The sequence below is a fragment of the Cricetulus griseus genome, chromosome 3 (genome assembly GCF_003668045.3).
Source record: "Cricetulus griseus strain 17A/GY chromosome 3, alternate assembly CriGri-PICRH-1.0, whole genome shotgun sequence".
Lineage (NCBI taxonomy): Eukaryota > Metazoa > Chordata > Mammalia > Rodentia > Cricetidae > Cricetulus > Cricetulus griseus.
In genome coordinates this window covers 118,437,460-118,457,914 of record NC_048596.1, presented here as the reverse complement: position 1 = coordinate 118,457,914, position 20,455 = coordinate 118,437,460, and positions in this window count along the sequence as shown.

Here is a 20,455-nt window from a genome sequence, read left to right as displayed (position 1 = left end):
GAAAAGACCAAAAGGAAAAAAGGAATTGGCAAACTCGTGTAAAAGTTCCAAACAGGAAATATTTTAGGATTTTGGCCGGGTATGGTGGTTCAAGCCTATAATACCAGCACTCTGGAAGCTGAGACAGGAGGACTGGAAAGTCCAAGGCTAGCTTGGACTACACAGTGAGCCCTCAGCTACCCTGAGCAACAGAGTACTGTTGAGACCCTGTTTCAAAAATAAAGATAAATATCTGGTGAGAAGATGGCTCAGTGAATAAAGCAAATATGACAACCTCAGTTCAGTCCCCCACAAACCCTTGGGGAAGCAGATAGAAGCGGAGAGCCCAACTCCATAAAGCTGTCCTCTGACTGTCACACCCATGTAATGGCACATGTGTGCCCACATACCTGCACACATTGATGATGACAATAATACAATAACATTTAAGAAAGTTTATACCTAAGTATTTTAGTAATAGTATTCCAGTCAGAGTAGTAAAGTAGAAAACAGAGCAGCCACACAGCTCTTATGCTAGCTGCACACAGATCTAGGCGGAGATGTATTACTGTTAGGACACCCTTCTTAAAACTGTTCTCAAAGAAGCCTGGTGTGTGGGTGCACATCTGTAACCCCAGCACTTGGGAGGTGGGGCAGGTTGATCGGAAGTTTAAGGCCATCCTTGGCTATATAACAAGTTTGAGGTTAGCCTAGGCTTCATGAGACCCTGTCTCAAAAAGGAGGGGAGGGTGAGTCCCAGAGGTGAAAGATAAGTCTCTATTTGATGAAGACACCATGTACTTCAGAGGCTTATGACCTGGAACCTGAATCCCTCCTCCCTGAGGACTATCAGAAGTATATCATGCAAGCTTGAAAAGAAGAGAAGCAACCAACAGCCCTACTTAGCTATGATGCCTATGAACCACAGCAATGACCAGCATGGCATGGTAACCCTACGGGTGCCGTAGTGGCATTCATACCTTAGTGAAAACCAACAGCTCTCTAACTGGACTTAAGACCCACTCAACAAGAGAGGAGCCATGCCTGGTACTGAAAACACAATCAACTACCCAGTGTTAGTCAGGTCATGGATCTTGGAGGAGAACCTACAGCTACCGCTTTACTAGACCAGCACAACCCCCAATTGTATTTTAAATATTTGTCCTTATACCCACAGATTACTGTAGTCTTCCTGTTGGAATCAGCATTATGCTGACGGCACCCCTGACAATGGGTGGGACACAAATACCAGCATTCAGGCAGATACTTAGGCAGCTTAAAGGGCCCTATTTTTCGTGGCCACGTCATGGCTACTTCACGAATTACGGGCTGTGTAAGGACTCAGTATGCATGTGCAAGCTTTTTTTAAGTGAGCACCTCTCTCCCTTCACCCCCTCTTCTTTCTCTCTCTCTATCTCTCTCTCTTTCTCTCTCTCTCTCTCCCCGCTTCTGCCCCCCTCCCCTTGGTCCCCTCACCCCTTCCTCCAATAAATTCCACATGGGTTTGTTGAGTCTCATGGTTCCTGTTTTCATCTATATGTGACTGGTTTCCTGTTCCACATACTTGTGCGTACCTTAAGCAAAAGAACAACACTTCCTCCCTTATCAATGAAACTTCTCTTTGCAACAGATGGAGATCATTACAGAAAACCATAACCAATTAAAATGCAGTTGTGGGGCTGGAGAGATGGCTCAGAGGTTAACAGCACCAGTTGTTCTTCCAGAGGTCCTGAGTTCAATTCCCAGCAACCACATGGTGGCTCACAACCATCCATAATGAGATCTGATGCCCTCTTCGGGTGTGCAGATATACATGGAAGCAGAATAATATTATATACATAATAAATAAATAAATAAATAAATAAATAAAATCTTTAAAAAAAAATGCAGTTGTGGAGCCCAGGCTTAATGGATACAACTATAAGACATTCTCACACCTAAAGTTCAAGGAACATTTTAGACAGCGGGGGATGGGACGCAACAGGGAATGACACACATGACAAGACACAGTACAGTCAGAGCCAGAGGAGTGGAGAGTTTGCTGTGGGATTGTGTCTCCTAGTAATGTCAGAAGCTACACCCATAAAATCTCACCAACATGACTATCTACCAATGAACTGAATAAAGACAACACTAATAGTGCCAAAGAGGACTGGGGAAAGCCCATGAGGCTTCAACCCTACACAAAGAACTACAGGCCCCTAAGAATGCTGGAGTGGGAGAGAGAGTCATCTCCAGGGAAGAGCACAGCAACTGGTTACCCAGTACCAAATGATCAGCCCTGAAAACATACATGGGAATAACATTATACAGACTGAGCAGGTTATAGCTAGGGTTATGCACGCGAACATGCATGTAACAGCAAGTAATGAAAAAAGAGGCCATGATGTTGAAAAAGAACAAGGAGGGGTATATGGGAGAGTTTGGAGAGAGGAAAGGGAATGGAGAAATGTGATTATATTATAATCCCCTGAAAATGAGGGGGGGGGAGTCATAGAACTGAACACAAAAAGTGCATTTTGCTGAGTGCAAATTTAAAGCAACTTTAAAATAACATGAAAATGTAAAGTAGAGAGAGAATAGGAACTCAACATCAATGCCGACTGCTTAGGACTGGAAGTCCAAACCCTGTTCAGTACTGAGCACAAAAGGTTACAGGGTGGCTATCATAAAGCCATCAAAAAGATGCCTACTGGGGGGCTGAAGAGATGGCTCAGAGGTTAAGAGCACCGGCTGATCTTCCAGAGGTTCTGAGTTCAGTTCCCAGCAACCACATAGTGGCTCACAACCATCTGTTATAAAATCTGGTGACCTCTTCTGGTGTGCAGATAGACATGGAAGCAGAATGTTGTATACATAATAAAATCTTAAAAAAAATAAGATGCCTTACTGGGGACACAAAAATAACTCTTCAACTGGTGAAGAGAGGAGGAGGAGGAGGAGGAGGAGGAGGAAGGAAGGAAGGAAGGAAGGAAGGAAGGAAGAGGTGGGGACTTGGAGAGGTGGCTCGTCTGTTATTAAATGCACTGGTTGCTCTCGCAGAGAACCAGGCTTCAACTTCCAGCACCCTCAAGGTGGCTCACAACCCTCTGTAACTCCAGTCCAGGGGATCCAACACCATCTTGGATCCAACACCATACTTGCCTCTGAGGGAAACGCATGCATGGTGATACACTGACATGCATATTGTTAGACCCCCGAAAACTCAAGTATCCGGGGTCCCAGGCCACATTCTCGGTCACCCCAATCACCAGGCAGATTCAAGAGCTTGATGCAAACTGCACGAGGCTTTATTGTAATTTAACAAGCTAACCCCATGTTAGCTCGGGTCTTTCACCCACCCGCCATGGCAGATGGCTCGCAAAAGACGGCTCCTAGGGCCTCCCAAGAGATCTTATAGGGCAGCGTAAGGGGAGTGTCTAGGGGTACGCACAGGCTCACGATTGGTGTGCCTCCAGGCTTGGAGGGCTTGCCCTGTGTTGATTGGTCAACTGGTTGTTATGGCCCATAGGCCCTCCCAGGGTGGTTGCTATGCTCTGTGCGTCATTGCTGTGCGCTTGTCCGTAAAGCACACCCAGAGTCATAAAGCATAGCAACACCAGCTAACTTCTGATTGGTTCCTTGTCATGAGACAGGCATCTGACTTTTAGTGTCTAGAACAAGGTCATAGAAGCACGTGTTCGGCCGTTATGGCTGCCACAAGGGAAGCTGGTCCCTTCACTAAGCATGCAGCTCAGTTGAGAGAGTGCTTGCCTAACATGCACTAAGCCCTGGACTCAATTCCCAGCACTGTGTTATGGTGGAAGCTTCACCCCAACCCTTGACATCCATATACCTAAAGAGTTGGAATGCTCCCCATCTCCCTCCAAACCCTGCTGCATCTCAGAAAGCCCGCCAAATGATGGCCCCTCCCCCAGAGATACTCAAGACCACTCCCACAGGGTATTTAAACTGTCTCCCAGAGAACAGACTCAGTGGTATTTCCGGTCTCCCTTTCCCATCTCCTCTCTGGGAACGTTGTATCCATTATATGTGGGCTTTTTCTAATTCGGTTTGATTTGGTCTGATTTGGATTGCTGCATCGGTGGAGAGGCTTATTGGGATATAGAAACTTTTCACTGAGTAAATGGACCATGGTGTCCGCATCTATAATCCTGCTCCAGAGATAGATGTGGGAGGTCATCCTTGGCTACATAGCAAGTACACAGCCAGCCTGGGCCACATGACACCTTGTCTCAAAGAAAGAAGCCGTGAGCGAATGTGTAAGGAGTATAAAGCCCCAACTGTATTGCATGATATGGGTCCAGCCATGCCTCAGATCCATGAGAGCCCCAATGCCTCAGACCCATGACAGTGCTGAAACTTTCCCCTGGGGTGAGGCTGAGAGGGACGGGAAAGTCTTCCTATGGTCTAAGTGCAAATGTTGGCAGTGTATGACAAAACTAGCAACCGAAACTTCCTTCTCCCAGAGAGCTACAATCTGGGACTGCTCACCTGCCTTCTACCAAGACTGGCTAACGCCCTCCCCCAGTGCATAATAAAAATGCTGAGGTTCCAGGTTAGTGAGTAGTGGGTTCTGCCCCATCAGAGTGAGCACCACCCACCCAATCCCAGCTTTTACGTGTGTGTCTGTGTGTCCATTCTTCCTTCATTAATTTGTCAGCCCAATCAGGTCATGCCCAAAGCCGTGCAGGATGTGGAGAGAGAGAAGGAGAGGGAAGGGGGTCACAAATGACTTGTTCGGGTAGCTTGGCTGATTTGCCAGCTCTAATAATTGCTTTACATAGGCAGCTCCTCATATAAACAAGACACTGCTCCATACAAAACTCCCCGGAGACACCTGAGAGTGCTGAAGCTGTAGGTGATGGTTACAACTGAGAAGGAACAGGGCTGCTGTTCTATTTCCTCCCTTGATAAAAATCTGTGCTGCAGAAAGGTATGAGGCATGTTTGGGTGAAATTGCCTTCACATGGAAAAGTTTTTGATTTTTCTGCCTCCCCTCCAAAATAGCTCCAGGCTCTGAAACAGACAAGGAAACAGAAATAAGGCAACATTGATTACACATGAACCACAAGACTATAATCTATCTAATTGTCACTACCATGGGCTTTTTAAAAAGCTTCCTGTCAGGCTGGGAGTGTGTCTTGGTGGTAGAGTGGTTTCCTAGCTTGCATAAGACAACCAAATCCAGCAATCAGAAGTCCCCTTTGGCTCACCTAATTAACATGCCTAATTAAAATTAAATTCCTCATCCAACACCTGTTTACCTTTGTAAACCATCATTTGTTTATGTGCCTTGTCTGTCCCCTCTCTATCCAAAGGCAGTCTTTTGTCCCTCCAGAACAAACATCCCCCCCTTTCCCTTGCCCCTTCCCCTTTTCCCTCATTCCCTGTCTCCTTTACCACCACATCCTAACCTGTTCTAACACAGACTCCCCCTTTTCTCCTCTTAAGAATGACACCTGCAAGGTCCTTTGCTGCTGTTTTTCTGCCTGAGTCAGAAAGCAGCCACTTTAACTTATCTTCCCCACTTAATAAAGGAGCTTTGTGAAAACAGGTGTTTGGGTATTTGTGCCTGATCCAGGGTCTGGAAGGGAACCCTGCTGTGCAGGAATCCTCTTCAGCTACAACACTCTTGAAAACATTGTCTTCAGGGAGAGAAGCCAGCCACAAAGCCTCAGTGGGCACAGACCTGTGATCCCAGCATGCATGAGGCTGGGGAAAATGTAAAAGACAAGCTGGCCTTGAACTCAGAACCCTGCCTCTGCCTCCCAAGTGCTGAGATTACAGGTGTGAGTCACCACCACCTTGGTCTAAGTGTGTGTTTCAGTAAATTTTAGAGGAAATTTAGTGTATGTCACTTATGTGAAATGTCCAGGGCTAGACAGATGGCTCAGTAGTTGAAGGCACTGGCTGCTCTTGTAGAGGACCCAGGTTCAATTCCCAGCAGCTATATGGTGGCTGACAATCTCCTTTAATCAGCTTCCATAAGATCTGGTGACTTCTGATTTTACAGGCACCAAGTACAAAAATGTGATGCATATATATACATGTAGGCAAAAAAAAAAAATCACATTTAAAAATTAAATTAGATTTTAAAAAAGAAAGAAAAAAAAATGTCCCAAACTGATTAAAAGTCTATAAAGACAGAAGACAACTTCACCCTTCCCCAGTGCTGGAGTGAGAGGAGGAGGAGGAATGAATGTAAGGCTGGGGGGGGGGATGAAGATGTTTTAATTCAAAAGTGGTGATAACTTTACAACTTAACAACCTTGTGAGTAAATGTTGCAAACAGTTTCCTGCGGGATTGAAGGCTTCCATTTTTCAGGAAGGTCCTTTAAGAGCAGGAAGGTAAACAATTCAAAATAGCTTCAGGAAGTCCCTGAAACTGGCCAGATTTACTAGGCCCCTCCCTCCCTGCCGGAGTAAGTCTCAAATGCTGAGAGTCTCTCTCTGATGGAAGGAAGCTAAGCTGCAAAGTAGACTAGCAGATGAGCCTAGCTGCAAAGAAAGTTCTGAGACCAGACCCGCTGGCTGCCTGGAAGAGGTTTAGAGCAACTGAATCATTTGGGACACTTTCCAGCTTAGTGAGCTGCCTGCAAACTGTACAGTGTGTCCTAAGTTCCCAGATTTTGTGAGCTGTCACCCATGCTCGGGTGCGTTTGGGTGATATCTTTGAGGGATTACTTACTTACAGTAGTAAGTAATCCTTCACCCATATTCCTGTAAGTAACCCCAATAAAGCTCATTGGTTCAGGGCCAGGAGTTGGTGGCGCACGCCTTCAATCCCAGCACTCGGGAGGCAGAGGCAGGCGGATCTCTGTGAGTTCGAGGCCAGCCTGGTCTCCAGAGCGAGTGCCAGGATAGGCTCCAAAGCTACACAGAGAAACCCTGTCTCGAAAAACCAAAAAAAACCAAAACAACAACAACAAAAACACCTCATTGGTTCACCAAGTTGGACTTTGTGATATCTGTACTTTGGTCTGTCATGGGTTCCCTATCTGGGGTGAGTAGATGTGTGTATTGCATCTCCCCAGGAAAAGTTTTGTCACACAACAGTGTATTAGAAGCCCCTGAACTATATACATGGTACGAGGCTAAATGTCATATGGATTATATTTTAATAAAAATAACTATAGTTCTTAGCTGGTCCTATGGCACAAGCCTACCATTTCTGTTGCTTCAGAGCCTGAGGCAGTCAATTAAAAGTTCAAGACCCGCTCAGGTGGTAGTGACACACACCTTTAATCCCAGCACTCAGGAGGCAGAGGCAGGTGGGTCTCTGGGTTGGAGGCCAGCCTGGTCTAAAGAGCTAGTTCAAGGACAGCCAGGACTACGTAAAGAAACCCTGTCTCAAAAAAGCAAACAAAAAAGAAAGAAACATTCAAGACCTATTTGGGATGCACAATGTCTTCAGGGCCAGCCTGGCCAACTTAGGGAGAAGCCCGAGATTCAAGCCCCATGACTGAGAAAGAAAAAGAAAAAAAAAAAAAAAAAAAAAAAAGAATAATCTTCAGAACTCCATCTCATAAGCTAGAGAGTTCAAGGTTATCTTCAGCTACACAGCAAGCATCCTGGCCAGTGAATGTTTTTATTCCTTCAGAGAAGGAGTTTCTAGTGGCCCTCACCAGCATTCTGCCACCCCCTTGCTGCAGTCATGATGTTACCTCATTCAGGCTCATCCAATCACTGAGTCATTCAGCAAACACTCACTGAGTTATGTGGTCAACACAGTAACTGGAAACATTTACATCTGTGTTTAACCCACCCAGGACAATTATGTCAGAATCCCTGAGCACTTCCATGTTTTTAAAAAGCAACTCTGCAATGTTAGAACCAATAGACAGACTCACTGAGAGAGGATAGACCTTGGCCTTGGGATCCAGAGCTGATAGCAAGCAAAGGGAGGGCTGTAGAGGAGGGGGGGGGGTTGTATAATCTGACCCTTAGACAGTCCAGTGAATGGCATTTCCTCAACCTGAATACTTCCTGTCCCTAGCATCAGGACATCAGTATTGCAAGATTTGATTAGGTTGTCTGTGAACACTCTCATACTGGTATAAGCAGAAAGTCCATGAACTTTCAGATTTCTGTTGTTGTTTTTTGAGATAGGGTTGCTCTGTGTAGCCTTAGAGCCTGTCCTGGAACTCACTCTCTAGATCAGGCTGGCCTTGAACTCACAGAGATCTGCCTGCCTCTGCCTCTTAAGTGCCAGGATTAAAGCTGTGCACCACCACTGCCCAAAACTAAGATATTATTTATTTATTTATTTATTTATTTATTTATTTATTCAGAGTCTCACTGTGTGGACCTAATTGGCCTGGAACTCACTTTGTAGACCAGGTTGGTCTTGAACTCACAGAGATCCTCCTGCCTCTGCTTCCTGAGTGCTGGAAGCAAAGGCGTGCACCACCATACCTGACCCAATATAAAAGAGGTACATAATATCACGGTTTAAGGTTTTGAAGAATTGATTACAGTCCCAAAAGCCTAGAGGACAGCTGAACAAATTTGCTGTGATAAACCACAGTAGAGCTATAAAAGGGGGCAAGCTCTAGATATTTACACGTGAGCACTGGCAATCTGGAATGACTGTCCAGATGCTCTTGAGATGCCAAACAGCACACTTAGGAAAATACCTTTATGTGGGCCATCAAGCTACTTCAGCAAGCAAAAGGTTCAGTCCCTGGCACCCAGATAAAGGTGGAGGAGAGCCCTGACTTCACAAAGTTGTTTCCTGACATGTGCATGCCCACACACACATATACAGCAAAATTTAAAAATCACTTCTGTGTAAAAAGTCAAGACAGAATTAATGAACCAGCTGTGGTGGTGGAGCACTTGGCAGGTGGAAACTGAAGAATCAGAAGTTCTAGATGAGAAAACTGGGGAGAAAGCTTGATGTAAAGTGCTTGTTTGACGTGGTGGTTTGAGTGACAACGACCCCTAGAGGCTCATGTATTTCAATGCTTTGTCCACAGTTGGTGGAACTGTTTGGGAAGGATTGGATGTGGCCTTGTTGGAGAAGGTGTGTCACTAGAGTGGGCTTTGAAGTTTCAAAAGCCCATGCCACTCCAGTTTGTGCTCTCTCTCCCTCCCTCCCTCCATTCTTCCCTTCCTCTCTCTCTCTCTCCCTCTCTCTCTCTCCCTCTCTTTCTCTTTCTTTCTCTCTCTCTCTCTCTCTCTCTCTCTCTCTCTCTCTCTCTCTCTCTCTCTGTGTGTGTGTTTATCACTATCTCATGTTGTTGTCTCCGCATATAAGCTCTCAGCTGCCACTCCAGTGCTATGCTTATCTACCTACTGCTATGCTCCCTGTCATGACGGCTATGGACTCACCTCTAAACTATAAGCCCCAATAACATCTTTCTTCTCTAAGTTGCCTTGATCATGATGTCTCTTCACAGCAGTAGAACCGTAACTAAGATACCTTACAGGCCTAAGGACCTGAATCCAATCTCCAGAACCATAGAGTAAAAAAAAAAAAAAAAAAAAAAAAAAAAAAAAAAAAAAAAAAAAAAAAAAATCCCTGGAGTCATGACACATGCTGTAATCCCAGGACTGGACAGGTGGAAATAGGCAAACCACTGGGCTCTCTGGCCATCCCAGCTAGTCTTACTTGGTAAGTTCCAGGCTAAGAGACTTTGAGACCTTGTCTCAAGAAAACAAAGGCTGGAGAGATAACTGAGTGGTTGAGCACTTACTGCTTTTGCAGAAGATTTGAGCTTGGTTCCTAGTACCCACCTCAGGTGGCTCCCAAACACCTGCAACTCCAGTTCCAGAGGATGCAACGCCCTCTGTCCTCTGAGGACAGCCTCATGCACATGGTGCACACAAACTCATGAAGGTACACATCCATACACAAGAAGAGCAACTGGATGGAGTCCTGAGAAGCAACTGCCAAAGTAACTCTCTGGTCCCCATATGCATGCACATACACACAAGAATGCATACTCACATACATGCAACTGCACACACAAAGGACCGTGCACACAGAAAGTCATCTTTGGCTATGTAGCAAGTTCAAAGCCAGCCTGGCTACATGAAACCATGTCTCAAGAAATAAAAGGGGGAGGGTGGAAGGGTGGCTCAGCAGTTAAAAATGTGTATCTTCTCTTTCCCTGCAGAAAATCTGAGTTCAGTTCCCAGAACCCACACTGGGCAACTCACAACTTCCTAAACTCCAGCTCCAGGGGCACTCAAAGCCTCTATGGACATTTGAATAGACACATATATGTAGTTTAAAAACAATACAAGTAAATCTTTTCTGGGAAGGAAGAAAAAGAAAGGGCCGGGCAGGACAGTATACACCTTTGATTCTGAAAGACCCCTGTCCCTTAGCCCTTTCTTTCTCAAGTTTGTCTCCTCTTCCTCCTGTTGGCGGGTTCCCCATCCCCACCCCCGGCGGCCTTTCCCGGCCACCTGCCGCACGCCCAGCCCGAGAACAAGCACCGGGTGGGCCGGCCCAAGAATGAGCACCAGGTGGGCCGGCCCGAGAATGAGCACCAGGTGGGCCGGCCCGAGAATGAGCACCAGGTGGGCCAGCCCGAGAACGAGCACCGGGTGGGCCGGCACGAGGGCGAGCACCAGGTGGGTCGGCACGAGAACAAACACCGAGTGAGCCGGCCTGGAGCCCTGCCCCTGAGCCCCCGCCCGAAGAGAAACACTCCGTCCCAAGGTCTCCGCCCCAAGGTCAGCTATCAGGAAGCTGAGGGGGGGGAATTGAGTCTGTTGTACCAGACACCAGACCTTGAGAATATGCTGATCTGGAATGGCTCTGTGTCTCATTTGAACCATCCAATAGAAATGATTCTGTATTTCGCCTCATTTGAAAGACTCTGTGTTTCACCTCATTTGAATAACTCTGTACTTTGCCTCATTTGAATAACCCTGTATAGCGCCTCATATACATTGACCAATGGGAATAGCTCTGTATAATGCCTCATTAGAATTATCCAATAGAATCCCTGCTCCTAGCTTGCGCCTTTTTCCCTATATAAGGACCCCTTTCCCTTGGCTCGGGGCGCTTAGCCACACAGAAGCTAAGTCGCCCCGGGTACCCGCGTCTCCAATAAAGCCTCTTGTTTTTGCATCCAAGTTCGTGGCCTCGCTGATTCCTGGGTGTGGGTCTCCCTCTACGAAAGTACCTCTTCGGGGGTCTTTCATTTCCAGCATTTGGAAGGTGTCTGTGAGTTCTAGGCCAGCCTGGTCTACATAGTGAGTTCTAAGTCAAGCAGCACTGTGTAGTGAGATCTTGTCCCTCAAGTTTAAAATTTGAAAAAGAAGAAGGGATGGAGAAGAAAGGAAGGAGAGAGATGTGAGGTGTGGAGACATAGTTCTGAACCCAGCACACAGGAGGCTGAAGGCAGTTCAAGTTCAAGGCCAATCTAAGCTACTGAGCAAACTGTAGGTTAGCCTGAGCTACATAGTACAAAACCTTGTTAGGGAAAGAGGGAGAAAAAGGGAGTCACAAAAAGAACAAATGTTGGGCTGGAGAGATGGCTCAGAGGTTAAGAGCACTGGCTGCTCTTCCAGAGGTCTTGGGTTCAATTCCCAGCAACCACATGGTGCTCACAACCATCCATAATGAGATCTGGTGCCCTCTTCTGGACTGCAGGGATACATGCAGACAGAATACTGTATATATAAGAAAGGAAGAAAGGAAGAAAGAAGGGAGATGGGAGAGACATTTTTAGGTGTAGTAAATGCCACAATGAAGGTAACAGGGTGCTGTCACAAGAGGAACAATGCCCAGCAAAGCCCTCCCTGATGGGTTGTAGGTTACTCTGAGCCTCTGTTAACAAGGGAGCAACTTTCCTAGGGGCTCAGGAAACAAAAGTTTCAGCCCAGAAAAAACCCCTGTTGAGACACCGGACTTTAAACAGAGGTGCTGTGGTCACATGGCCAAAGGAAAATCTTTTCAACAACTAATATAGAAACTTCTAGAAGAAGATCTATATGGCCTTGTTTGGTGGTGAGATTCTAGACTGTACTGTCAAAAGCAATATCCAGATGCCAAGAGATGAGCATATTCCTCTGCCCAATACATACTTTCTGCCTCACCACACGGCCCAAAACAACAGGGCAAGGTAACCATGAGCTGGAACAGCTGAGACCATGAGCCCAGACAGGCTTTCCCTCCTTCAAGATGATGACTGTCTTGGCTGGGCAGTATTGGTGAACGTCTTTAGTCCCAGCATTCAGGAGGCAGAGGCAGGTAGATCTCTGTGAGTTTGAGCCCAGCCTGGTCTACAAGAGCTAATTCCAGGACAGCTAGGGCTATACAAAGAAACCCTGTCTCAAAAAAAAAAAAAAAAGAAAGAAAGAAAGAAAGAAAGAAAGAAAGAAAGAAAGAAAACGAAGAGAGAGAGAGAGAGAGAGAGAGAGAGAGAGAGAGAGAGAGAGAGAGAGAGAAACACTAGAGAGAGCAGACACTCTAGGGGCTGGGGAGATGGCTGAGTCCACAAAATAATGCCTGGTACACAAGCATGGGGACCTGAATTCTTGAATTCAGATCCCCAGCCTCCATGTCTGTAGCCCCAATGCTTCAGAGAATTTCGATTGGCAGATCCCCAGAGCTCACTGACTGGCCAGCCTAGCAGAATCAGTGAATTCCTGGCTTGGTGAGAAACCCTGTCTCAAAAAATAAGGAAGAAATAAGGAAGACATCAGTTGTTACACACACACACACACACACACACACACACACACACACACACACACACACATTTGTGTTGCACATACACATGCATGCACACACATCAGAACACATCTGTTGAAATGAAAACAAAATTAACTTGAGCATACCACATGATGGCAAGGCTGCAGAACATTGGGGACTTTCATTTATAAACTGCAAGAATGCAAAACAGTGCAGCAATTCTGGAAGATGATTTGTCAGTCTCTTATAAATTAACCATGGATTTTCCATGTGATTTAGGAACAATTACAAATTACAAATTCCATTTGCCCAAGTGAGCTGAAATTTTTTTAAACACAAAAACTTATAAACAAATATCTACAACATAGTCACCAAAACCCAGATGTGTGGTTAGGGTCCCCTCAGAACAAAGGAGAGACAATATGGCTTAGTCAGTGTCTGTTGGAACCCAGGCCCCATGGAGTCTCTAAGAGTTGTTTTCCAGCACAACCACAGGTACCTCCTGTTTTCCTGACCTCACCCCACTAGGATCAATATCCTGTTGTGAACCCTTTGACCTGGGGTTTTTGTAAGTTTGTATATAATGATGCTTCACAATAAACGTGAGCAACATTCTCTCAGAAAGTGGACCAGGCATCTTGTCCTTCATCCAAATCTCCAGGCTTTCGCCCGATACTTGGACTTAGTGGTGGCCAAGGGCGGCCACAAGTGTCATTGTACAAGTGCATCTTATCACATCCCTGTGCCCTCAGCATCATGACAACCTTGTCAAGTTTCTGCTGCTTCAGTGTCATAGTGTCATGGCAACCCTGTTACAGTCATGTAGCCTAAGTGTCAAAACCTTATAGCCACAAAATAACCAATGAAATGTGTGTTACTGTATTAAGGAACAAGGGGACTAAAATTGTGTTAAGGTAAAAACCACTGCATCAAGGTTCCAGCTTCAGGCATTAGCTGAGTCACTGCCAGTGCAAACAAAGCCACTTCCTGGAGCTAAGCCTGAATGTCCTCATCCAAGAATCCCATCATAGGACAATCGGGATGCTCTCCAAAGAGTAAACTGTGGTAAAAGCATGCAAGGAATAAAGGTGGATAGGATTCTGTGATAAAATGGACCAAAGTATAAATTCATAAAAAGTATACGAATCTTAAATTTATTACGCTTAGTAAAGAAGACAGACAATGATGGCTACAGCTCCATAGTTTTACCTGTTTTGCTTTTTGGATAAAGGAAAGCTATAGGGTTTTACACACACACACACACACACACACACACACACACACAATTACCCAGACATGATTGTTCACACCATGTTATGCCAGCACTTGGAAGGCAGAAGCAGGATGACTACCACAAGTTCAAGGTCAGCTTTGTCTACATAATTACTTACATAGTGACACCCTGTCTCAAAAAAGAGGCATAGGGGGAGGAGCTGGAGATATAGCTCAGTAGACAGAGTTTTTTCCCGTTTGCATGAAGCCCTAGGTTTGATCCTCAGTACCTCATAAAAACAGGCATGTAGGCATGTTGGTGCATACCTGTAATCCCAGTGTTTGGGAGGTAGAGGCAAGAGGATCAGGAGTTCCGGTCATCCTTGGCTACATAGCAAGTTTAGAGACAGCCTGTAATACATAAGAATATATGTCTAAAAAAAAAGAAAGAAAGAAAAAGAAACAAACAAACCACATCAGTGGTTGCCAGGACTTGAGGAAGAAAAGTGGTTGGTTATCAACGTGCAACACAGAGAAATGTTGAAACAATGTCATTGCTCTGTGTGACACCGGAGTCATAGACACATGGCAGCATGTAACTTCCAAAACCCAGAGAATCTTACAGCATAATGAATAAACTTCAATGTCCAAGTGTTTGAAAACCAACCTGAATGTTGGGGATGCCAGACTATGACCAAAGAATCTTCCATGTTGAGGCTGAGAGGTACAACCTCTCTGTAAGTGGTGTGGGAGAAAGGAATCAGCTCAGCAAACTTGGAAAAGCAGTGTCTTTGACAGGAAAACCTACAGCTAAAAACAGAAGCAATTGTGTGTCATCACTGGTCTCCAGTCAACCAAGTTGTTTCTCATGAAGATATGTGCTGACAATCCAGAGAATGCTCTAGACAGAGGCCTCATTAGCCTTTTCACATTCATGACAAAAATACTAGACAGAGTCAACCCAAGGGAGGAACATGTTATTTGGGCTCAGGGTTTCAGAACATCACCATGGGGGATGAGGGAAACACAGCAGAGTAGTTCCATCTGTGGCAGCAGCAGCATGTGATAAATGTTCTTGTTGAACTCTTAATGAAGTCAAAACTGTGGCTAGGACCAGCGGTGAATAGAACCATCCTAACCCAGCCACTTCTGCCAGTCAGGCACGTCCCTTAAAAAACCCCAACATCTTCAGATACAGCCACAGACTGGAGACAAGCACCTAGAACATAAGCCTATGGGGAATGTTCCAGGTTTAAACCATGACAGCGAGATAAACAAATAAGCAAACCGAGGATTTGTCACAAAAACCTGTTCTCCCAAAGCGGAAGAAGGAAGTTTTAAATGAGCAGAAGGGTTGAGCAAGCCAGGAGGTACTAGAGAATTCACTGTGAATTTATGTTGATCTTAATGAAGATACAGGACTGATGAGGCATAAATATTCATGAGTATGTGTATTAACACGGAATACATATGTATATTCTCTAGCTCTACCTGTGAAGGGGGCCGAAAGACAGGAAGACCCCCCCCCATAGCAAAGAGGACCCTTGTGTTCAAAACTTGGTCTCTAGTCATTTTCCAAAAAAGGAAACCAGGGGTCCTTAGAGAAAGGTCTGGGTCTAGGGCTGGAGGGAATGTAAATGAGACAGGAGCTTTCATTGTGACTTGAAGTCAAAAGCTATGTTGGAAAACAAAGATGATCCCAACACAGGAAAAACAAACAAACAACTGAAGGAACCAGCTTCCCTTTTGGCAGCCATAACAGCCGAACACGTGCTTGCCATAAACCTGCCTTGGTCACTTAGAGGTCAGATGCCTGTCTCGTGACAAGAAACCCATCGGAAGTTAGTCACTAGAAAGTCAGATGCCTATCTTGTGACAAGGAACCAATCAGAAGTTAGCTGGTGGCGCTATGCTTTACCTCTGGGTGTGCTTTACGGACAAGCGCACAACAATGACGTAGGGAGCATAGCAACCACCCTGGGAGGGCCTATGGGCCATAACAACCAGTTGACCAATCAACACAGGGCAAGCCCTCCAAGCCTGGAGGCACACCAATCGTGAGCCTGTGCGTACCCCTAGACACTCCCCTTACGCTGCCCTATAAAGATCTGTGCGCAGCGGCTTCAAACTGTCTTTTCTGGCCATCCGCCATGGCGGGTGGGTGAAAGACCCGAGCTAACATGGGGTTAGCTCGTTAAATTACAATAAAGCCTCGTGCAGTTTGCAGCAAGCTCTCGAATCCGCCTGGTGATTAGGGTGACCTCGAACGTGGCCTGGGACCCCGGATACTTGAGTTTTCGGGGGTCTAACACAACAAGAAAAATTAAAAGAATCAGAGACATGGTGTACTTCAGCTCACAGACATGGTCGGTGGGAAGAACACTGTGCAACAAACCCTGGGATGTGGCATGTCTGAGGCACACATCAGCTCACAGCCCCTGTGGTAGCTTGCACAGGACCCAGTCAGTCAAAATTCCAGAATTGATGGGAAAGGAGCTCCTGGGGCCCCACTCCTGAGAGAGATCCCTAAGGAGCTAGTGACAGTCGGTGGCCACTGAGGAAGGGAGAGCCACTTTTCCATGAGGACATTGAAAGGTTCAGGCATTATGCTGGCCTGCCCCTGTTACCTGGTGGAATCCACTCAGGCAATACCCTGGTCAGCCCTTGGGTAAGGGCTTACCTGGTAAGCCCTTGGGTCAGTTCCATGGGAAAGAAGTCTGCACGCAGGTGCAGAGGACCCCTTTAAAAGATAAGTCCCTGCCCCTTTACGCTCTCTGTTCCTCTGTTTCTCTGTTTCTCTCTCTCTCTCTGTTCCTGTCCTGCTGTCTGTGCGCTCTGTGCGCTCTGTCTCTCTATGGCGACCGGCCATGGCGGTCAGCCATTTACCCTGTTCCTCTTCTTAGTCTCCCCATTCTGTCGGGCCTTATAATAAACTTATAGTCAATATGTCTGTCTCAGCATATCTCTTTTCTTCTTTTTAAACAAAACAATAACAGACATGACTTCTGGTAGATCGCCCATGCCTTAGTGAATGGCCCCACTCCTGTCTGTAAATGGTCAGCACTAATTAGACACAGTGGGTCATTAAGAATAATAACATTTTTTATTTAATCCTGCTGAGGGAGGTCCTATGGGTGGGGGGAGGCAGAAATGGAAGGACTGGGAAGTGAGTGTGATCTGGGTGTATGAGGTGAAACTCAATACAAATAATCAACCAAAATATTATTTGAAAATAATGATAATAATTTTTTAAAAGAACATGAAGTTAGCCATGCAAGGTGGCGCACGCCTTTAATCCCAGCATTCAAGAAGCAGAGGCAGGCAGCTCTCGCTGAGTTCAGAGGCCAGCCTGGTCAACAAATGGAGTTCCAGGACAGCTAGGGCTGTTACACAGAGAAACCCTGTCTCAAAACAAACAAACAAACAAAAAAAACAAAAAAAAAAAAAGAAAGAAAGGAAAAGAACATGAAAGAAGACTGGTTGGTTACTTCTGTGGGGAGTTGGAAGGAGGCCATATGTAATAATGATTATTAATTAATAATATTAAATTAAATTTAAAATTAATAATTATTAATAGTTAATAATATTTTAAAGAAATCAGCCAGGCAGTGGTGGCACACACCTTTAATCCCAGCACTCAGGAGGCAGAGGCAGGTGGATCTCTGAGTTTGAGGCCAGCCTGATCTACAGAGTGAGTTCTAAGACAGCCAGGGCTACACAGATAAACCTTGTCTTGAAAAAAACAAAACAAAAAATACAAAATGAACAAAGAGAAAACACACTGCATACATGTATGGAAATTTCAAAGAATAAATTTAAAAAAAATTTAAAGAACACTGAAACGATTAACCTAAACAAATCTTTCTATCCCTAGAAGTTGTTTATCTCAGGTGTTTTGTCATGGCCGTGGAAAGCTTCAGAAGAATTACAAGTAATTTCTGTAAACTTTCCCTCCTCCTGGAAGTATTAAGGCCCTCCCCTCACTTTGAACAGGGGCTGTATGGGTGAGCCGCTTCCAAGGAGTAGAGTCTAGAGGAGGGGATGAGAGGGGCAATGTTTTAGGGGAAAAGAGTTTTAGAAAGAGTATTCCCTTGGCAGGCACCAAAGTTAAAATCAGTGACAAGTTGTGATTTGAGCACTGACAGTATCAGGTGAACTTTGCCTTGGCCATCTTCTCCTAGCCATCCACAGGTCCAGTTCAACTTTTGTGGGTTAGAAAACATCAGACAAAACCATTGCTGAGGCAGACCCACAGAATGAAACCAGGACTCCCCCCCCCCTTTTTTTTGTTCTTTTCTCTCTTTTTTTTTATTAATATATTTTTTACATTCCAATCCCAGTTCCCTTTCTCACCCCCTCTTCTCCCCCCTCCTCCCATCTGCTCCATGGAGAGGGTAAGGCCTCCCAAAGGAAGTCTACTAAGTCTGTCCCATCATCTTGTTGAGGCAGGACCAAGGCACCTCTCCACCCCTACATCCCTGTGTCTAGGCTGGGCAAGGTATCTCTCCATATAGAATGGGCTCCACTAAGTCAGTTTGTGCATTAGAGTTAGGTCTTGGACCCACTGCCAGTGGCCTCATATATTGTCCCAGTCACACCATTGCCACCTGTATTAAGGGAGTCTAGTTTGGTCTTATGCAGGTTCCCCATTTGTCAGACCTGAGTCAGTGATCTCTCATTAGCTTGGGTCAGCTGATTCTGTCATGGTCTTGATTCCTTTGTTCATATTATTGCTCTTCCCTTGGCCAGTGGTTAGTTGTGGATTTCTGCATCTGCTTCCATCTGTTTCTGGTAAACGATTCAAGCTTCTCTGGGATTATGGATTATAAGCTGGGTATCCTTTGCTTTAAGTCTGGTACCCACTTATGAGTTAGTAATACTATATTTGTCTTTCTGGTTTTGGGTTACCCCACTTAGGATTGTTATATTTCTGGTTCTGCCCATTTGCCTGTGAATTTTAGGATGTCATTGTATTTTACCACTGAGTAGTATTCCATTGTGTAAATATACCACATTTTCTTTATTCATTCTTCAGTTGAGGGGCATCTAGGCTGTTTCCAAGTAACATTACAAATAATGTTACTGTGAACATAGTTGAGCAAATGTCCTTATGGTGTGAATGTGCCTCCTTTGGGTATATGCCCAACAGTGGTGCTGCAGGGTCTTGAGGTAGGTTGATCCCTAATTTTCTGAGAAATGGCCATACTGATTTCCACAGTAGCTGTACAAGTTTGCACTCCCACCAGCAATGGAGGAGTGCTCCCCTTTCTCCATATCCTCTCCAGCGTAAGCTGTCATTGGTGTTTTTGATCTCAGGCATTCTGGCAGGTGTAAGATGGTATCTCAGAGTGGTTTTTGATTTGCATTTCCCTGATAACTAAGGATGCTGAGCATTTCCTTAAGTGTCTTTCTGCCATTTGAGATTGTTCTGTTGAGAATTCTCTATTTAGATCTGTACCCCATTTTTTAATTGGATTATTTGGTAGTTTGATGTCTAGTTTCTTGAGTTCTTTGTATATTTTGGAGATCAGTCCTCTGTCAGATGTGGGCTGCTGTTTTGTCTTGTTGGTTGTGTTCTTTGCTTTACTGAAGCTTCTCAGTTTCAGGCGGTCCCATTTATTAATTGTTGCTCTGGTAGTGTGTGCTACTTAAGCCAGGACTCCTTAACAGTGTCAAAGTGAATCTGAGAAAATGCCACAGGCTGGAGGAGACAGAAGTAAGTAAACTGTGTCCTGCATGGGACACTGGAGCAGAAGGAGTCTAGTGCAAAAGCCAGTGACATCCTGCCAAGATGTTGAGAAAGGTCAGGACCAGCCAGGGCTACACAGAGAGACCCTGTTTCAAACAAAGCGAAACAAATGATGCAAAAAAAAAAAAAAAGTGAATGGCATCCAAATAAAACATGGAGGATATCTTCATTTGCTTTCAGTTGCTGAGATAAAGACCATGACCAAAAAGCAAGAGGGGAAGAATGGGCTTATTTAACCTCACAAGTTACAGCCCTTTGTGTCAGGAAGTTGGGGCAGAAACCCTCCCACATCAGTCATTAAAAGAAAATGCTTCACAGACTGGGTATGGGTTTTCTCTTCCCAGATGGCCCTTGATTGTGTCAAGCTGACACAAGCTAACAAGCACGGACACTATGCTGAGCTGTGACAAATACTAACAGTAATGATACAGAGACTCTGAACTGTTTGCTTGTTCCCTTCCTCCTTTTTTCCTTCCTCCCTTCCTTTCTTCCTCTTTCTTTTTGTTTGTTTTGAAACAGGGTCTCTTACACTTGTAGCTCAGGCTAGCCTTGAATGCACAGCAATCCCTCCTACCTCAGCCCCAAGTGCTGGGATCACAGGTATGTGCCACCATGCCCAGATGCAAGTTTTCTATAAATACAAACCTATTCTAAAATTGAAAACATTTTTAAAGGCCCTGAGGGTGTCCGGTGTAGTTCAAATGATAGAGTGCTTACATAGCCAGTCCAAAGCCCTGAATTCAATCCCCAGCACTATGTGAAACCAGGTGAGGTGACGCATACCTGTAATCCCAACACTTGGGAGGTACAAGCAGCAGGATCAGGGGTTCAGGGCCAGCCTGGACTGCATGAGATTC